The sequence below is a fragment of the Agelaius tricolor genome, unplaced genomic scaffold (assembly GCF_023055355.1).
Source record: "Agelaius tricolor isolate 1412-34295 unplaced genomic scaffold, bAgeTri1.0.p SCAF_62, whole genome shotgun sequence".
Classification (NCBI taxonomy): Eukaryota; Metazoa; Chordata; class Aves; order Passeriformes; family Icteridae; genus Agelaius; species Agelaius tricolor.
Window position 1 is genome coordinate 888,305 of NW_027269322.1, and position 18,519 is coordinate 906,823.

Sequence of the window (18,519 nt, forward strand, 5' to 3'; positions counted from 1 at the left end):
TCACATCTTCTCTGTGCCTTGTCAGTAACAGCTGTAATAATTCCCTTCACAGTCACCTGACAAGGATGCTGAGTCACTTTTGCTGCTCTCAGGGACCAGGGTGTCACTCGTGTGCTGCTCTGGTGCCATGGAGGGCTGTCAGAGGCTCTGCCTGGGGTGCACACATCTGAAACAGCAGAGGATGGCAGGCAAAAATCCATCTTCCCATCTGTCCTCCTTACACTCAATGTACTAGCCAAATGCCCACAAGCCTGTGAATTTTGTTTTTAAAGTGCTCTTCATTCCACTTTGTGATAAATGAAGAGAAGCTTAAGTGCGGAGGATTTTTGAGCATTTTTAAAGAAGTTTCAGTGAGCAGCAGTGGGAAAATGAGATCTTGACACAATCAATACCAAGGAACAGTCTCTAGAAATTAAACAGAAAGGACTTGTATGTGAAATTCCCAGCTCAAGCACCATGAAAGGGGCCTTAGAAAGAGGAAACAGCTCGAGGTATATCCTTGCCCATGGCTGTTTCTCAAAGACTGAAGAGGATAACTCATGCAATGACTCACACCTGCCCTAATTCTAGCCCATATGACATGAGGAACATATGGCAGTGCAGGAAAAACAGAAGTTTACAGGTGAGATGGGGCTGTAGCTGGAATGCCCTGTTCCACAGCTGCTCCCAGGGCCAGGAAAGTGGTGCTGGGAAGAAAAGTATGAGCTGTGCCAGAGTCTTGGGGGAAACGCAGTCTGAGGAGCACAAAGGGAGATTCAGAATCTCTTTTCTCCTGCTTGGTGTCGGTGCTGGATACAAACAATTTCTCACCCAACCGTAACTGCAGACTGAGCTGCTTTAATTGACAGCTGAAAGCTAATTTTGCTCATTTCTAGTGGCACAAAGAGTTTTCAAGGTGGACAACACGGGTGGATAAATGTGTTCGTTTTTTGTGCTCTCTCTGCTTTAAAGGTTTCCAGTTCCCTCTGTGTTCCAGCCTGTGCAGTCACTGTGCTCTCCAGACAAAACCTGGATATTGAATCTGTCATAGCATAACATGGCAGGCCCTGGCATCTGCCCCTGAGCATTATCCTCCCAGGAAAAGAGAGTGCATTCAAGGAGCCTGCTTCATGGGGGGCACCAGGCACTCCCTGCCAGCCTCCCTCTTACTCCATAAAGACACCATTAGGGACGTGATGAACCATGCTTGTCCATTTACCAGCATAACAGGAATTATTAGCTCTAATAAATATGTGATTATGTGGCCATTAGGTATCAGTTATAAAACTGCCTAATGTCTGCATGATTACTTGTAAATGGATTTGGAAAGCAGCTAAATTGGTTATTTATTGCCCATGCTGAACAGCATTATTTATTGGCTTGGCTCAGTAAGTTTGATTTTTCAAGCTAAAATGAGATTTTAAGTTTGTGATGAGCTAACCAGGGTGTCAGTCAATTCAGGAAAACTATATTTTTTCTGAACGAGTGTTGAATTTAATGGTAAATATGATTCTAGAATTACCTGGATTTCTCTTTCCTTTCAAGTTCATTAACTAATTACTTTTAAATGTGCTCCTGAGACGAAAGTCTGAGAAACTAGGGAATTTAATGCAAGTTACACTGAGATTCTGATTCCAAGTGGCCCTGTGAGTCAGCAGCTCCCTGCTTGGCAGATCATTTCCTGTACCAACACTTCAAGATTTGCTACTACAATACTTTAAAAGACTGAAGCAAGTAAATAAGTTTAATTTCATGGGATGTAGTCTTCTCACTGAAGTTGATCCTATTTATCTCCCCTGTGTGAAAACTAATTTTTAGCTGATTATTTTCCAACAAAGAAAGGCTGGGGGTACAGCCTGCTGACTGAATTCTAACAAAGAAAGGCAAGGCAAGAAAAACACTGAGGCAAAATCAGCAAGGGCCAGGGTGCAGTGTTTGCTCCTCCAGTAATATTTAATGCATGTTAAACACCTATCCCATAGACAGACATTGCACACAGGTAAGTTCCTAGGCCATCAGAAGACGAAAGAAGCACTTTAGCACTTCAGAAATAGGTTGGATTGCTTTTAAATACAGAAGGCTGCTGACTTCCATGGGTGTAACAGGCACTGGGGAGGCTCTTGCATTTGTTTGTTCAGTAGTGAAAAGAAGTTCCTGTGAAGCAGATCAGTATTATTTGATCAATATTTCTGGTGAGTACAGAGCTCAGACTTCTAATTAAGTACTGTTATATTTAAAATATTAAATCAATAAATTTAGTAAAATATTAAATAAATAAATATTTTTAAATTAAAATATTAATTTAAAATATTGAATTCTAACTAATAATCTCTCCAGATTGTGGCAGGAGGGACAAGGGGCTTGGAACCACAGAGAAAAGTTGCAGTGGCCACAGCTGAGCATATTAAAGCCCTCCCAGAGGTTCAGGGGATTAGCCAGAGCTGATGAAGGCCAGCATGGAAAAGGCACTGTGGGATTCAGACAGGCCATTGGATGGATGTGCTGGCAGGGGGAGGCCACTTTTCCCTCACTACATTTCCCTGGGGTTTTTGTCTCCTTGCTCCTGCCTTGCAGCAGGAGATGAGGCAGAGGCTGCACTGCAGAGAGCTCTTGATGCTTCCAACAGGGACAGGGAGGACAACCACTGCTTTTGAAACAAAAGCAGCCAGGAGAACAAAAGAGCTATGTTATGGAGCTGTCACCCATGTGATTGGTGTCTTTTTATTTTCCCTGGGCTGCAGACAAGGTTGCAGAAGATGTGCCTGACTTGTTTGCAAAGGCACAGCTCCCTGGGAAGGATCTGAGGATCTCCAGAGACATTGCTGAACCTCTGAGAGTATTTGGTCTTCTGCTGGCTGCATTTGCCAGTATTTAGTGAAAGATGGAATAGGGGTCTGCTGTTCCAGTTTTATAGACTTAGAACAATTAGCTTTTTACACAACAGGATTAGTTACAACCACACACAAAAAATTAACCGTCTTTGTGTTGAAATCTACCCCCTACCTTCTTGAATGAAAACCTATTGTTACTTCCAATGAAAAACCCACTTTTGTCTCAGTGTTGAAGCAAACCTGGAGGAAAAAAATGCATCAAAACCATGTTTTCAGGTAATTGGAACAGAATACTTGTCCAAAACTGAACTCTTCCCACCTCATCTTCAAAACTGAATTATCCAATTTTAACACCTCTTAAAACCAGAATCTCAGATACTTAGGCCATGGCTGAGGTTTTGAAGTTTTTCTTTTAAAGTGTTTTTAGCCTTACAGACAAGTGATTGCTCATGAGTGAGAGCTGAATTTGTGGCAGGGAGACCTTTCCTGCCCTGCAGACGTTCCCAGGCTCAGGGCTGGGTGCAGCTCTCCTGCTGCAGGATCCCATCTCTCCTTTCCCAGCACAGCCTGCTGGCCCCATCTCACAGCACAGAAGAGTTAAACAGCAAATGTCCTGTGAAATGTGCAGAAATGGGAAGAAGGAAGGAGAAATTCTAGACAGAAATGGCAGGATGTGCCAGAAACTGTATTTTGCAAAGGGGAAAAAAAAAGGCAGGTGGTATGACATTGATGTATTTAGATGGAGTGAGAACAGTACCTAAAGAATCTTTTGGGAATTATACACATTGCCAGCATTTTATGTCTTGCACAAACAATTACAGACATTAGAAACTCTCTTGATTCTGTAAATATAGAAGCACTAAGTGATTGCAAAGAATATTTTTTTGCTTTATGGCTGGAGATTCCTTGCTAGGTTCAGTGTATTGTAGAGCTGTTTTTAGCTTCTTTGTACTGGCTTCTTTCTCTTTTAAATTGAACAAAATGTAATAAAACCCACGTGGGTGCTCCCTACAGATGAAAGCAAGGGCATCCAACATTAATGCTGTGAGGCTCTGCCACCAGAATTCAAGCGCAGAGTCACTGTAGCTGGAAATCAGAGTGGTCAGATTTTCTGTGGGCTCCTGACAGGAAAATGTAACATATGCTGTATATCACAAGTACTTACATTTTCAATTCTGCATCACAGCTTGTTGTCTATTATTTCCTTGTGGTTCACTGTTCAGGCTTGAGGAACAGTTTTCTCGATTTACAGCTCTATTAAACTGATAAATCAATCACTTGTGTGAGGGGAGGCAGTTTGCTGACATTTGCTTTGCCAACACACTGCCACCCACAACAGCATTCACAGGTCCTCAAGGATATGGTAAGAGGGAGGAAGCCTTCCCTGTAACTTAATTTTCAGAACATGAAACCTGATTCTGGTGCTCTGAGCAACTTCAATGAGAATATTTTTGAAGAGCTGTCACTTGCTAATCCAATATTTAACTTGTTTGTTCGGGTTCTTTTACATTGCCGTATAACAAAATAGCTGCAGTATTGTTCAAGATGTAAAAGACATCTTTTTTTAGAAAAATGACCATCTTAGGCTTTTAAAATTTTAATTACCAGAAGAAAAGAAAACTGAAAACAAATATTTTGGGGAGCTACACAGAGTATTTTTACCAGTGTTTAAATTATCTGATAGCCATACTCTGGGATTTGCTCATCTTTCCTTGAGTGCATGCTTACTTCTGAAATAAAAGTGTCAAGGCAATTCTTTTCAGAATTGTCTTGAGACTTCTGTGTGTGGTGCATAAGTTGCTCTATTATGTGACCACTGGTTTAAGCAGTGATAGATCTTTGTTTTCCCTAAGCCAGACAGCAGTGGGGTTGCCTGAATGCTGTAGGTGGAGTTCACTGCACCATGCAAGAGAGTTCCAGCCTTTAGTTATGAGCTGCAGAATAGTGCCAGAGTCTGAGAAAGGGGGTGGGAAAGCAAAGTTCTTGTTGGAGCTTGGTTTCAAACAGGGAACAGCCCAGATATAGCAGAACAAAGATCCCTTTTTGTTGTCTTCAACCGAACAAACACAGCCAGATTCCTCCTGTTAACACAAGTGATTTTGCGCACTCAGGTAGAAAGAATCATACACCCTGTGCTGTTTTCAGACTAGTAGTCTTCTCCTTAGGCAATACAGATAAGTTTGGGGTTAAATTTTATTATTCTGAGCTAGTGGTTTTGTCAAAATCAGCTTATTAATACATATTGCCTCTTTGTTAGGATGATGAATTTGTACAAGCTTTATTGAAGTTATTCTTCTTTTGTATGGGTGTAATTGATGGGAGAACTGGCTGAGTGTCTTGGAAAGAGGGAACGTGAAAAAATAAAATGAAGAAGCATGTACTCTGTCAGCAGTGTTCCCCATATAAATAAGTTTATGCTAATTTTATGTTTCATCATTTATCATAATGCCAGGATAAATCCTTTCATGCCTACATAGGATTTAAAAAAAATTAGTAAAAACTTCTGTTTAACTTTTGCAGTAGCACTGAAGGGAAGAAGTCAACATAATGTGCATAACTATTTTCCTGGTTTTGTAGTGAGAGACTTAGTTGTTGGTCTTTCATTTACATTTGTCACATAATTCTCTTCCCTAATATTTTCCTGTGCCATTCTCCTGGTGTTCATTCTTAGACAAATCTGCATCCTCAGGTGAGAGCTGTTCTCAGTAGTGCAGCTGGGATATTGCAGAGGACAAGCAGGGGCATCTCTTGGTGTCCAGGCAGGGTGGGCTGTGTCAACTGCAGTTCCCTTGTCCAGGCAGCCACTCTGTGTGCCTGTTTGCTCTGTGTATGATGAAAGCAGATTCTGATAAAAATTTAGGTGTTTCAAGATGCATTCTGCATGTACACACTGATGAATGAGGAAGATGGAAGAGAAGAAAAGCACCTCGAGGAGGAAAAGCCAAGTCTGGGTGGAATAAAGTGATGTTTTATACTGCTACACCTCTTAACAAGTCTTGCTTGGCTTTCAGATCCAGCTCAATCTCGTCCTTATTTAGAGAAACTCTTTTGGGGATAGCAGGAAAATTCCCAGCACTTTTGAAAATCAGGAACATCAATAAAATTTTGTCTAACTTAGAGTAGCCAGCTCTGAACAATAAAACAATCTGTAGTGTCATAGTATTCTGAAGTATTTGTTCTCTGCGCTTCTGTCTCTCTGTTGGAGAGACATGGATCTGATGGATGGACTGTTGTGGGGATGAGGGATTGACTCCATCCAGAGGGAGATGGATGACAAGAAGTGTCCCCCAGGGGTCTGTGCTGGCACCAGTGTGTTTGGTATCTCCACCAAGGACACAGCCAGTGGGAGCCAGGGCAGGTCTGGAGGCCTGGGACACCTCAGACCAAGCAGAGTGGGGCAGCTGGAACACCTGAGGGACAGGATGGTCCCTCCACAGGGACCTGGACAAGCTCCTCACCATGGGACAGACGTGGAGCTGCTGGAGCAGGTCCAGAGGAGGGCCACAAAAATGATCAGAGACTGGAGCACCTCTTCTGTGAGGAAAGGCTGGGAGGGCTGGGGTTGTTCAGCCTGGAGAGGAGAAGGCTCTTGGGAGGCCTCATTGCACCTTTCAATGCTTACAGAGGGCTTGTAAGCACAATGGGGACAGACTTCTAATGAGGGTCTGTAGGGAAATTTTGCACAAGGAGGGTAGTGAAACACTGGCATGGGTGGCACAGAGAGGTGGGGGATGTCCCATCCCTAGAAACAGTCAAGGTCAGCTTGGAAGGGGCTCTGAGCAGCCTGACCTGAAGGAAGATGTCCCTGCTCATTGCAGGGGTGTAGGCAAATGAGCTCTAAAGGTCCCTTCTAACACAAAGTATTCTGTGATTCAATGGTTATGAATTCTGAATGTGTCTCATTTCACTACATCAAAATGCATCTTTAGAGAGAGTTGTTTTTAAACCCTCTTCTGTTCTGCTTCTTCACTCAGCTGCTCTGTCCTAAGCTGACTCTCTGTACACTGTGAAGTGAATTATATAATTGTTCCTTTTCATTGAATATCAAACATAAGAAGCCCTATTCTACTATATTGTAAAAATCTGCCAGGTTCTCGTGTGCCTGTGCAACCACATCACCAGTGAAACTGTCAGAAGACCATGGTGTGTGAAGAGCTGCATCTTTTGCCATCTACTCTACTACGGAAACAAAATCTTTTACTTTCTTAGCATTACTGGAGATACCATTTGCATAGGTGAGAACTTAACACTGTCCAATCACAAGACCTCTATTTATATATTATTTACTCTCATTAAATATTTAGGCCCACGTCTTTGTCATAATTTCTCTGGACTGAAAGAATTTAGCCTTGACAACTTCATGTCTGTTGCTTTCTTTGTGCTGGCCTCAGCTTATGTGCTATATGTACTGTACAGATTAAAAACAATTTGAAAAATCAGTTTATATATTTGGATGTTTGATTGGCTTGAGCTCACCTCCCAGCCGTGGGAATGCTGGAGACTACACAGAGATGGTGATGAGACTGAGGCAAAGGGCAAGTGGTGGGGTCTTGCTGCTGGAAATTGTGTCACTGTGGATAAAAAATTATAGTGTTTGGCTGGGCAAAGAAAGATGTTGGGAAGACATATGTGAAAAAGCCCAGGGTAGTGAATATCAGTGATTCTTAATGCTACTAACAGTTTCAGGGCAGACAGCATGCACACCATGCTTGGATTTTGAGGGATATGCAAGAGATCTAAAACTGGGTAGATTGACTTGATTTTGAGAGACTGAGAGCTGCTTATTGAGGATAAAATAGATATTGCAGAATGACTGAAAACTGCCCTGAACCCTTCAGTTCATTAAAGTCTAAGACATTAATTTCATTCTTTGAATCAATATGTGCACATCCAAGGAAATCCTCCCTTTCTGATGTATGGATGTGATGGTAAAGTCAGGCCTACTATGTGCAGGCCATACAGAACTGAGAAATGGCAGCCTCACCAAGCTCCTTTTCCATTACATGTGTGGTGCTGGAAGGGAAGGGGCTCAGGCTACGACTGGTTTGATGTTCTGGATCAGTAAGTGCTTCCCTGCTGCACAACCAGCAATTCCAAACTGAGCTCTCTTCCTGTGCTCCAGGTTTCACCATGCTCAGCCACCCAGCACTGCTGGCAGTTACCAGCCTGGAAGAGGCCATTTTCAGAGACATTGTCCCATTGCAGCTCACACATGAATCAAAGCACCCCTAATCCCTTAAACCCCTGAGGTACCTCCATGTAAAATTTTTTGGAAGTGCCCTTGGCCTGTGAATGCAAACTGTGGCATTAAGACAGAGGCTTGCTTTCAGAGTTATAAATATCTTAGTTCTTATTGTTGTCATGGAATCTGTGGCATAATCCTGTGAGGAGTAATGTGCTTGTCACACCAGGCAGTGCAATCAATGTTTTGTTTACCCTTTCCCCATTCTGATTCTCAGTTTATAGCACTGCCAGCTGCAGGTGTGATGGAGGCTTTATGACATTTCTCTGACATGAAGCTGAGACCATTAACTCTGACCCCTCTTTCAGAACACCTTCTGCAGCTCTGCTTTACTTGTTTCCATTGATTGTATCTGGCTGCTATGGAAATCCTTTTTATATTGCAGCACACACTCAAAACCACAAATGGTACAGATGTGGATCATGAATTTATTCATTGCTAGTGTTCATCGAGCCCATGGCAGTTACCATGTGACTGAGCAGCTCTGGGAAGTGCCTGGACATTTCAGAATGCTCCATTCGGTTCAATAGGTGATTTTTGCCAGATACCTTTCACATCATAAATATGCCACTGTACATGGTTTGCGAACAACTCCACAAATCAAAGTGAAGGGAGGCAAAATGACTTACCTGTTCTACCCATAGGAGGGCTCATTCATTCAAGAGGTGCAGATACAGGATTTTTGTTTTGAAGTCAAATTGCTGTTTACTACATGCCAATACTGTTTGTGGCCTGGCTTTGTATAGATGCTTTACCTTACCAGGCTTCCCTATGCTCAGCGTGCCCCTGAGTTCAGAATTCAGGGCCCAAATGAGAATGGGCATGTTAACAGCAGCTTAAAATGTATCTGCTCTGCTCTTAACAGGCCATTTTTGGGATAGGATGCTCTTCTTTTTCTTCCACTTCAGGCCATTTCTTCAAGTCCTGTCACTGGTGAAGAGATCAGTGCCTGCCACTCTTCCCCTCGTGAGGGTGTTGAGGAGCACCATGAGGTCTCTCCTCAGTCTTCTCTTGCCCAGGCTATGTGGGGGTCCCAGTTGTGGGTTTCTCTGGGCCTGGATTGAAGGCACTTGAGTCAGTAATTCATGTTCAGACTCAGGTGTTTATTATTTCTTATCAGTAAAACAGTCTCACTACTCTGAGTTCTGCAGCTTTTCATTAGAAGGCACAAAATGGCCAACAATCTCTTGTTCCAAGGGCTTTTAAGATTAAACTATCCAATTAAGAACTGACACCTGGATTATTTTCCCTTCTAGCCCAATGACTGATCCCAAAGAGCTGCAATGGGGACTTTTCTGCCCAATTACAAAATGCCACCCAATCCCATGCAGAAGAAGGAAGAAGAAGCATGAAGAAGAAACCCAGGATAGCACCCTGTGCCCTCCATCTTGCTTCCATCCACAACACCCTAAAAATCCCAAAACCTCAATTTCTCACCCAGTGATACACCCACACTGCTCTCTATAATCTATTTCACACTTTGGTGGATTCCAGTCTGTCTTGAAGTCTGGGAAACTTTCTCCATGGATGAGGGTCAGAGTCAGTGCTGGCCTGGGGGTCAGGGCACCCCAGAGCAGGCAGAGAAATATTCCCTGTGGTGCCCTGGTCTTCCACAAGGCTGAACAAGCCCAGAGACCTCAGATTTTCCTCACAAGGCTTCCCCTCCAGACCCTTCTCCATCCTCGTGGCCTCCTTTGGACATTCTCTAATACATTCATGTCTTTTCTATACTATGGCACCCCAAAACTGCCCCCAGGAGTCGAGGGGAGGCCACCTCAGTGCAGAGCAGAGCTGACCTCCCCCCTGTACACACATGCTGGGCTGTGTTTGGCACCCTGCAGGGTGAAGCTGAAGCGCCAGGGAATATTGGGTTTTGCCTGGTATTTATCTGAACTTTGCAAACAGGCACTGGTGCTTTAACACCCTATTATTCACCAGCTTCTGGATGCTGCCCCATATCCTTTTCTCCCTCTCTGAATCATTATCTGTAACAGCTTGGCATGAATGAGGCTTCATGAAACACATTACAATCCCTTTTCCCTATTGGAATTTCTCCTGGGCTCAATGGAAATAAATAAATAGGACTGCATGGGAGAAGCTTGCACTACAGTGTTGGTGCTGTTATTGTCTGGATAAATAGAATACTTGAGCTGCCTGCTAATAATCTAGCAGCTGCCTGTTAATAACCTTTCATAAAATAAAAACACTTTAGAAATTCTGTGCTCTGCTAGCAGCCTAATCTGTAATAGAAGGGGGAGTTCTTAAGAAGAAGATGATCAGTTGCTGTTCATGAACAGAAAATAACATAATATTCAGTTAGAAATTATTTCGTTAGATACTGGCATAAGAGATTTATATACATTAAAAAATGGGAATATTTCAGAAGAGGGAGAATGGGAAGGAGGGGTTGAAACCTCGGCTAGGAAAGAGCCAGGCTGATGACCCTGAAAACATAAAAAACTGCTATGAAGTGTGAGGAAGCTGACAGATGCAGAGGAGCACAGTTGACAGAGGGCTGTGATCCCCAAAATGCCCCTGGATAACGTTCAGTGCATGTCTAAAAAGATGCAAAGCAAGTACCACAAGTGCATGAGTAGGGAGGGTAAATCAGCGTCCAATGCAGGGGCAACAGACGAAGGGCAAACCTTGGCAGTGCTAGAAGCATGGAAAGGGAAATGGGAGAACCAGGGTGCTTGGCTTCATGTGATGAGAGAGGCATCTCAGAGACCTTGCAGAAAGGGAGGAATTGGTGGATGTGATGTTCCCAACCTATCAGCTTTATACAAATTGACAGAACAGGATGTGAATGCAAAGGGCTAGCAGTGGTTTTGGAGTCTAAAATACAGTGTAACCAAATGAAATTATTGTTGTTGAGGAAAAAAAAGAAAAAACCAAAAACAAATTTAAAAACCCCACACAAACAAAAAACAAAAACCCAACCAAACAAACAAAAAAACCCAAACAAAACACAAAAACCCAAAAGCAGCCTGAAATCCCTCTGTTTGGAAGTATCCCACTGTAATAATAAAAGTGTAATGATTGTTTAATTACCCCCACTCTCAGTCAGAATATAGATAGATGATAGAGTTTAGAGCACCTACAAAGTCAGAGCAGTTATTAGTATGGGGATGTATCAGCTACCAGCAGAATGAATGCCTTATCACCTATGACAGGACATAGAAATACAATTTTTGGAGCTGCTCTCCTGAACAACTGGTCTGCAATCCCAGAAAATCTCTGACTTTGGTCCTGAGAGCTGCAGAGGACCAGCTTGAGAAGCACGTGGGAGAGCTGATCTAATAACAGCTGCAGGATGATCAGGCTTAACCCTGCAGCAGGAGAGACTAAACAAACAAATCCAGAACCCAAGTGTTCAATCTAAAGACAGGGAACTGCATACTAATATGGCCAGTGGTTGAAAGGAAGAAAAAAGATTAAGGAGGGAGCAGGCTAAAGAGCAAGGTAGCCAAGACACTTCTGAGAAATCCTGTGTTAGCATTCAAGACAAACTGTGCTGATTTTTGAAAAGAAATCAGACTGGTCCAGCAAAAGCCCTACAGGACTAAATAGAAAATTAGGGTGATTTTCACGTAGGAAGGACTGGCATTTGTAATGGGAATTTTGTCCTTCGGAATAGAGCAGGAAACTCCATGGCAGATCAAATGTAACCAGGACATTAGTAGGGTTAAGAGAGAGTTCGAGGAGCACCTTGCACAGGATAGGGAAGAAAAATAATTTTAAAAAGTCAAAATGATTTCAGTAGGAGAAAAGCAGGAATATTGCAGAAGTCTGTCCTGTGCACAGAAATGGCTCTAGGAAGGATACTGGAAATTGATGGACCATGAGTCTGAGTGCCATCCTTCAAGAGATGATAATCCTGGCAATCAAGATTAAGATCACTGAACATATAGATAAAGTGTTGGAGGAAAAGATCTCCATCAGACCTGGAGAAACATGGGAAATTGTTGTTCTCCTATTATTTCTAGAGTCCCATATTGTTGTTATTAGATTTCTAAAGTCCATACCTCTTTGGCATATTCTCATGGCTGCAGATCTTCACTGACTCCTTCTGCTGCATGCTATTCTCTCTCAGTTCAGGGCTCCTCCAGAGCTCTCCCTGACTGGCTAACCCGCCCCCTTTTGTCCCAGTCATCTTCATTGGTCACAGCTGCAGCCCAATTAAGGACATCGCAGCTGCAGCCCATCAAGGACAACCGGGACCTCTGGGGCAAAGCCTCTATACAGATATTCTAATACAATTCCTCTACTATAGGAAATCAGAGAAATCTGAGTTTTCCAGACAGTCTTTTGGTTACCTGAATTGGCCTGAGGTGCATGTGACTGCTACACCACAGCTGTGGAGAGAAAGGGCTGGGTGGCCACAGACAGACAGCAAAAGGAATGACAGACAGACAGTGAATGTCCCCTACACAGGAGGTGGCAGTGCAGCTGGAAGGGTGGCTGGGGACAGACCTGGGGCTCTATGAAGTGCATGTGGCATGTGCAGGAACAGGGAGTGTGTGTAACACAGGGAGAAAATTCCTCTGTGGGGCTGCCAGGACTGTCCTTCCTACACACAGCTGTCCACCCGACTTCCCAGGACATTAAAGTGCAGCCTGCTTCTCTCCCATCTAACTCCAAATATTTGTCACTGCACACATACAGGAAGCACAGAAGATGGGCAAAAGGGGTGGGAACATGAAGCAGAGATTGAACATGACTTCACATGTATGGACAATATGAGCTCTGTGTTCTTGGATCTTGGGTATTTCCTGCTTTGGACTTAGGAATAATGTTTCCGAAAACTGAGAAAGAAGCTCTTCAAGAGAGAACATTTTTACTTTTGTAACTGTAGAGGCTGCTGTAGTAACTAAATATACAATGAGGTCATAAGGTCTAAACAGAGCTCAGAATCTCAGTAAAAATGATAAATTTAAAGGCAGCATAATTGTGCAGTGTTTGAACAAACAACCCAAATATTACACTGCAATTATCAGGGTATCATCAAAGCTAGCATCTCTGGCATTCCCAAATGTGCTCTTCCAACAGCAGTTATTCCTCAGGAGGGCTGAACAGGGAATTCATTTGTGACTGTGACCACAAGCCTTCCAGGAAGCCTGGGTGTTTTTCAATTGTCTGCATTATTATTCTTCTCTAAAAGGATCCATTGATCATTAATGATCTAGAAATGCTTAAGGTGTGACAGGTGACTGAGGAAAATCCAATAAGCTCCCCACCCCTGCAGAATACCAAGAAGTGAGAGTACTCCTGTTGTGTCCTTCTGGCACACTGTGAAACACTTCATGAATTAGTAAACAGGATTGTCTGAATGCTCCAGGCTGACCCTCAGTTCTGAGTGTACACAGAGATCTACAGAGCACAGCCTTTTGTGCAAACAGAACCCACTTCCAAACAGTATCTTATAAATTAAAAATGGATTTTTGAAGACAATGGAGTGTCCAGCATCTACAAACATGCTGATTGTTATATAGGGCCTTATGAGTATATTTAACATGGACACAACTCAAGCATTTTTAACAAATGGGTATGTACACTTTTGTAAAATAAAAACATTGCCAATAAAGACAGAGCTGAATGTCAGAGTTATTTTCCATGTCTTACTGAGGTAAAAATCTTACTGAGGTAGGGGAGTGACCCCTACTATGTGAGAAAGATGAGAAAAACCTGATTTGATTTTTTCATCACATGTCACCAAAGATGGTCATTTTCTATTGACTTTCAGACATTTAAGCATGTTTGTTTATTTACAAATAAGAAGTTCCTGGCTTAAGAATGTGAATGAGTGAAAGCATAAATAAAAGGATCTCTTAGATTTCTTAGTAAAAGTCTGGTATTATACCATAGTTGTAATATCAAAAGGAATTGCTGGTCAAGGGTATCTGGTGCCAGTCACTCAAGGCTTAATTCAGACAAAGAGCCTTAGCTACTGTCTAGTGTCTATCCAGTAATTTTTAATGTGGTTTAGAGCAATAAACAGTCTGGTTCTAGAGCTCCTCTGGAAAGTATTGCCTCTGTGGCATCACTTTCACCAGAAATGTTTGTGCACTAAGCTGTTTCAATTAAAGCACAGTAATGTTGATATCTTCCTTAAATAACGCTCTTTTTTTCTGTAAGATTCTTCTCCGTAGGTATCAACAGTATCAACTCAGTCACAGAGTTTTAGGGGAAAGCTGTTCTGTAGATTTCATACTCCTTATCATAGGCAGAGCTGAGGCTAAGCCCATCAGCTGTGCCCGTGTCAGTGCAGCCCAGCGGGCATTTCTCAGCCTCTCTGGCACTGCAGGCAGCACAGCTGTCAGCTCTGATTAGCTTTCCTGGGAGCCAAGGGGTTCAGCACGGGCATGGTGCTCATCTAACCTGCTTTTGTTACCCTCTGCAGCCTCCTCTGCTGCAGGCAGCAGGATCTGTGTTTGCCAGGGGCGCACTGAGCAGCCACGCTAACCCTTCCCACTGCCCAGCACAGACTCTCTGCTGTGAAACCAGCTTCATGTGGGAGGACAGGGAGCAAGATTCACACCCACTGAAGGCCAACACTGCTCCTCTAAAGCAGTAATGGAACATTGTGTGCTGAGTACAGGGCTGGCTTTTGCCCAGTGAACGAGTAAGAACAAAATCAAATAGTGGAGAGTGGGTCAATAAGAGAGCAATCTGAATAAAGCACAGCTCACGTAGAAGAAATAGTGCCTGTGCATGCAGTAAAGTTGTAGATCATAATGAATTTGTGCAGTTTTAATCCTGGAATCTCCTAATTCATTAATTCTTGGCTGTACTTTTCATACCCTTGTAAATTGCTCTTACAAGTAATATATTAAGAAATTTTAAAGAAATTTCTTATGTTCATATTTAAGAATATGGATTTTCATATTTAAGAAATCTTAGCTTAATGGTACTGTATTCTTCATAATGTTTTAGCTTTTAAAATTTTTTTGAATAGTAATTTGCATGGTTTTTGTTATACTCAGGTGCATATATGTTTATATAGTATATGAAATAACAGATCAAATAAAGCTTCCAATGTAACTTTGGCATACAGCTGTGTTTGGCTTGGGTTACTTATTAATTTATCCAACATAAACAGTGCTTTTCAGGATTGCATGCCCCAAATAAACTTGCCAGATACCTTTTAGACATCAGATTAGAAAGAAGACCAAATCCTGTGACTATGAGTTGATGGTATTTTATCAAGCTAACATAATTTTAAGTATAGTAGAGAATAAAGGAGTTTAAAAATCTGCCAGGAGTTTAAAAATGAAACAAAACAGAAAAAGGAAACTGGTCAGATGGCACAAGGAGCAAGACATAATGCTTGGTGCCAAGGTGGATGTGACAGAATTCTGGACTGGACAGAGGAAACAGGTTGTGCACTGTAAGGTGGGTGAGTGAACAGTGATGAGAGAGTGGAGGAGAATGGGAGGAAAGAAAATCCTGATCTAACAGTATCAGGAAGCAGCACAAGGACTGAGGATCCCTGCCAGCTCCTGTAGCTGTTCAATTAAGTTGGTTCAATGAAGTGTATCCCATATGTCTGATAATTGTCACTCACTAAGTGTTCTGATGCCTGACTCATTCCAGGGGCTCCAGAGATTCACCCTGCCATGAGAACTCCTTTCCATGCTGCAAGATCCAGGTGGTGACTGGACCAAAAATGGTGCTTCCCTCCATTGGTGGTTCTGGCTGGTGAATATTCCTCTCTTCAGCTGGCCAAGTTGGTGGGTGGCTGTGCTAATTATCTGGCATGCCACACAAGTCTAAAGAGGCCTTTTGTTTTATTTTGGGCACTAATGAAACATTCCCTTTGATTAATGCATATTACGAGTTAATGAATGTTCATCCATTGTTGTATTTTAACAAAAGTGTGTGACACATCAAGATTTCTGCTTCTTGGGAAAAAAACAACCATTTCCTTTCTTTACTATTTCCTGATAAATTAATAATGAGCCTTTTGCTGCCTCTTTGATGTTGCTGGGATCACAGTGTGTGGCTTTTACTGGGACCACTATATTTCAGGTCAGCTCATATTGTTTCGTCTGATTCTGATAGAATACAAATGTTTTCCCTTCTAGTCCTCTCATAAGTTGTTATTTTCCTAGGGCATCATCTTTTTCCTGCTTGCATTGGGATAGAAATGCTGCATTTTAAGAAATCCTTACCTTTCTGCAAGTGGCTCATTATAACATTACAATGCACTATTAATTCAGTGCTTAGCAGATTAAGATAAATCACACACTGGGCATTATGAGGAAGGATTGGAGGATGTGAGGTGAGGCTGGCACCTCCTTAGGAGCAGTTATGAGACTAGAGGGGGTTTGACTACTAGAGATCTTCAAGGAATCTGCCTGGGGCTAAACACGTGAGGCTTTCATTTATGACCCCTCTGAAATAATGAAGAGTTTGCTAATGAAACCCCCTGCTGGAATACAGCTGGGAAACATTGTCACTGTGCAAGAGAATTGCAGTGTGATAAAGAGGAGCTGAATAACCTTGAGGACAGCAAGAGATAAAATAGAAGAAATTCAGCAGCTGAGAGAGCAGGTTCATGTATTCAGAGGCTTTTCATGAGAGCTTTCTCCTGTGAGACTGTAGCTGCCACCTAACCCAGTCCTGGTCAGTACCCACTGAAGCTTCAGCCATTGTTCATGTGAAAAACTGTTTAAACACCACGGCATTCCTACCAAGTCAAAGCTGATGCAAAGTGATATATTTTCCTGTCTTTCCCACAGGCACAGCCCTCCAGAAGCACAAGGGAGGTGGGCAGCACCAAAGAGACACTGAGGAGCACAGCCTTGTTTCACTCTCCATTCACTTGTCCATCCAGTTCAAAGGCAGAACCCGAGTCTCCCAGGAGAGTGTTAGCAATTAGGATCAAGAATATTCAGTTTTAAGTTTTCTGCATTCTCCTGTTGAAATATTTACTATCCCACTCATCTCCTGTAAGCTACTTCTGCCATTTACACTGCATTGTGGTGAAACTTGACGAAAAGTCAGTTGACAAACGTTGATATTAGACCCAGAGCAGGGGTGGCAATGTCCTGCAGGCAGAGTAGCACTGCCCCGTGGGCCAGCACTGGCCTCAAGGATGGGATGAAATCACCGCAAAGATCTCAGTTCATCATTAAAATGTTAAAAGTGCTGTGCTGTTCATGTTCCTGTTGAATGTGGGCCACAGCCTTTGCACACCAACTTTAATTGAGAAGGAAAGACTGATGAAAATGCCTTTGAGGTGTCCATGTAACAGCATCAGCAGTAACTCATAATCACTGCCAACAATAAATACTCTATTGATCCACAAGGATGGGACCCTGGGAACAAAATGCTTCCCAAAAGCTGAGCACTCACTTTTCTGATGCCCTCTTAAATGTCTTCCAGCAGTGGTCCTGCAGTGGCATCTCATTATTTGTCACAGTTGAAAGGCTGCTTCTGCTTCTCATTAAATGTTTTGTGCTGCACAACAGGTCTCAGGTTTACTGTTGCTTGAATTTCCCTCATGGATTTTTTTCCTTTTCAAAGACTTTCAAAGTAGTCCTTCTTTACTGATCTTTTACAATCACTAAAACATTGGAAGAGCATCCACACTGTGACAGAAAACAATAACGTTCAGGCAATTCCCAGCCGAGGGTGATATGGCACTATATATCCATCATAGAGATTTAGGCATTAGATTTAGGCATTAACTTGTTGAAGCTCTGGCACTGTGCCTGGGTGTTGGAAAGAAACACACCACTTCCCATCATTAAATGAGGATTTAATATTCAGGGTGCTCAAATGTTTCTCATTTTTTCTAAAGCAAACCTTCATTAGCATGTTTGTTTAAGCAGTACAAACTGTCCTGGCCTGGTGGCCACAAGGCTTTGGCTGCAGCTGCCAGTCCCTTCTAGTGGGCACTTGGACATCATCTGCATGGGTCTGCTTTGTTTTGCACTGAGAAAATATGAGCTTTAAAGGGTCAGGTTGCTGACTGGTGAAAAGTGAAAACAGGTTCATAAAAATAGTGTTAGGAGGTGCAAAACTGTGTCACTGGTTTTGTTCTTTAATATTTTAGTTCTAATTTTTTTTTTCCACAGAGCTTTATTTCTGCTTGCAGGACATTTTTATGCAAGGGTAGTAAGATTCCAGAAATCAGTGTTTGTAATGTAAATTGTGACCTGACTTCAATGTTAGCCTTGATCAGTGTCAGCTGAAACAGCTGTGCCTTAAGAAATACTGACTATGATAAATACACCTCTACAGTGAAACATAAAAAAAAGGAGAAAATACACATACAAATAATTATTTATAGAGTCTGGTATGGGGCTAGAACAGCAGGAAATTCAAGGAGGAAAACCTGAAAACTCTCCTGTGCCAGCTCCTGGAAGTCAGAAGCAGTGCTATCATGTTCCTGAGTCCATACAGACAGGCTCTGTGGTCTCTACAGGACCATTTGTGGGATGCTCACAGCTCTGGCCTCAG

General features: G+C 42.5%; 2 long non-coding RNA genes across 2 annotated transcripts in view; one reads left to right on the forward strand and one right to left on the reverse strand.

The window, feature by feature from the left end:
- The window catches only part of LOC139605256 (uncharacterized), a 37,502-nt gene extending 19,887 nt beyond the window's left edge, over window positions 1-17,615 (forward strand). Inside the window, exons 2-3 of the long non-coding RNA XR_011684302.1 lie at window positions 15,646-15,778; window positions 16,794-17,615. This is a non-coding gene — a long non-coding RNA (uncharacterized lncRNA). The remainder of the gene's footprint in view (window positions 1-15,645; window positions 15,779-16,793) is intronic.
- On the reverse strand, window positions 1,998-12,133 carry LOC139605261 (uncharacterized). Its single transcript, XR_011684303.1, has 3 exons — window positions 12,078-12,133; window positions 2,983-3,050; window positions 1,998-2,133 (listed from the first exon to the last, which is right to left on the reverse strand). It is a non-coding gene; the product is annotated as an uncharacterized lncRNA (long non-coding RNA).
- Window positions 17,616-18,519: the final 904 nt, after the last annotated feature.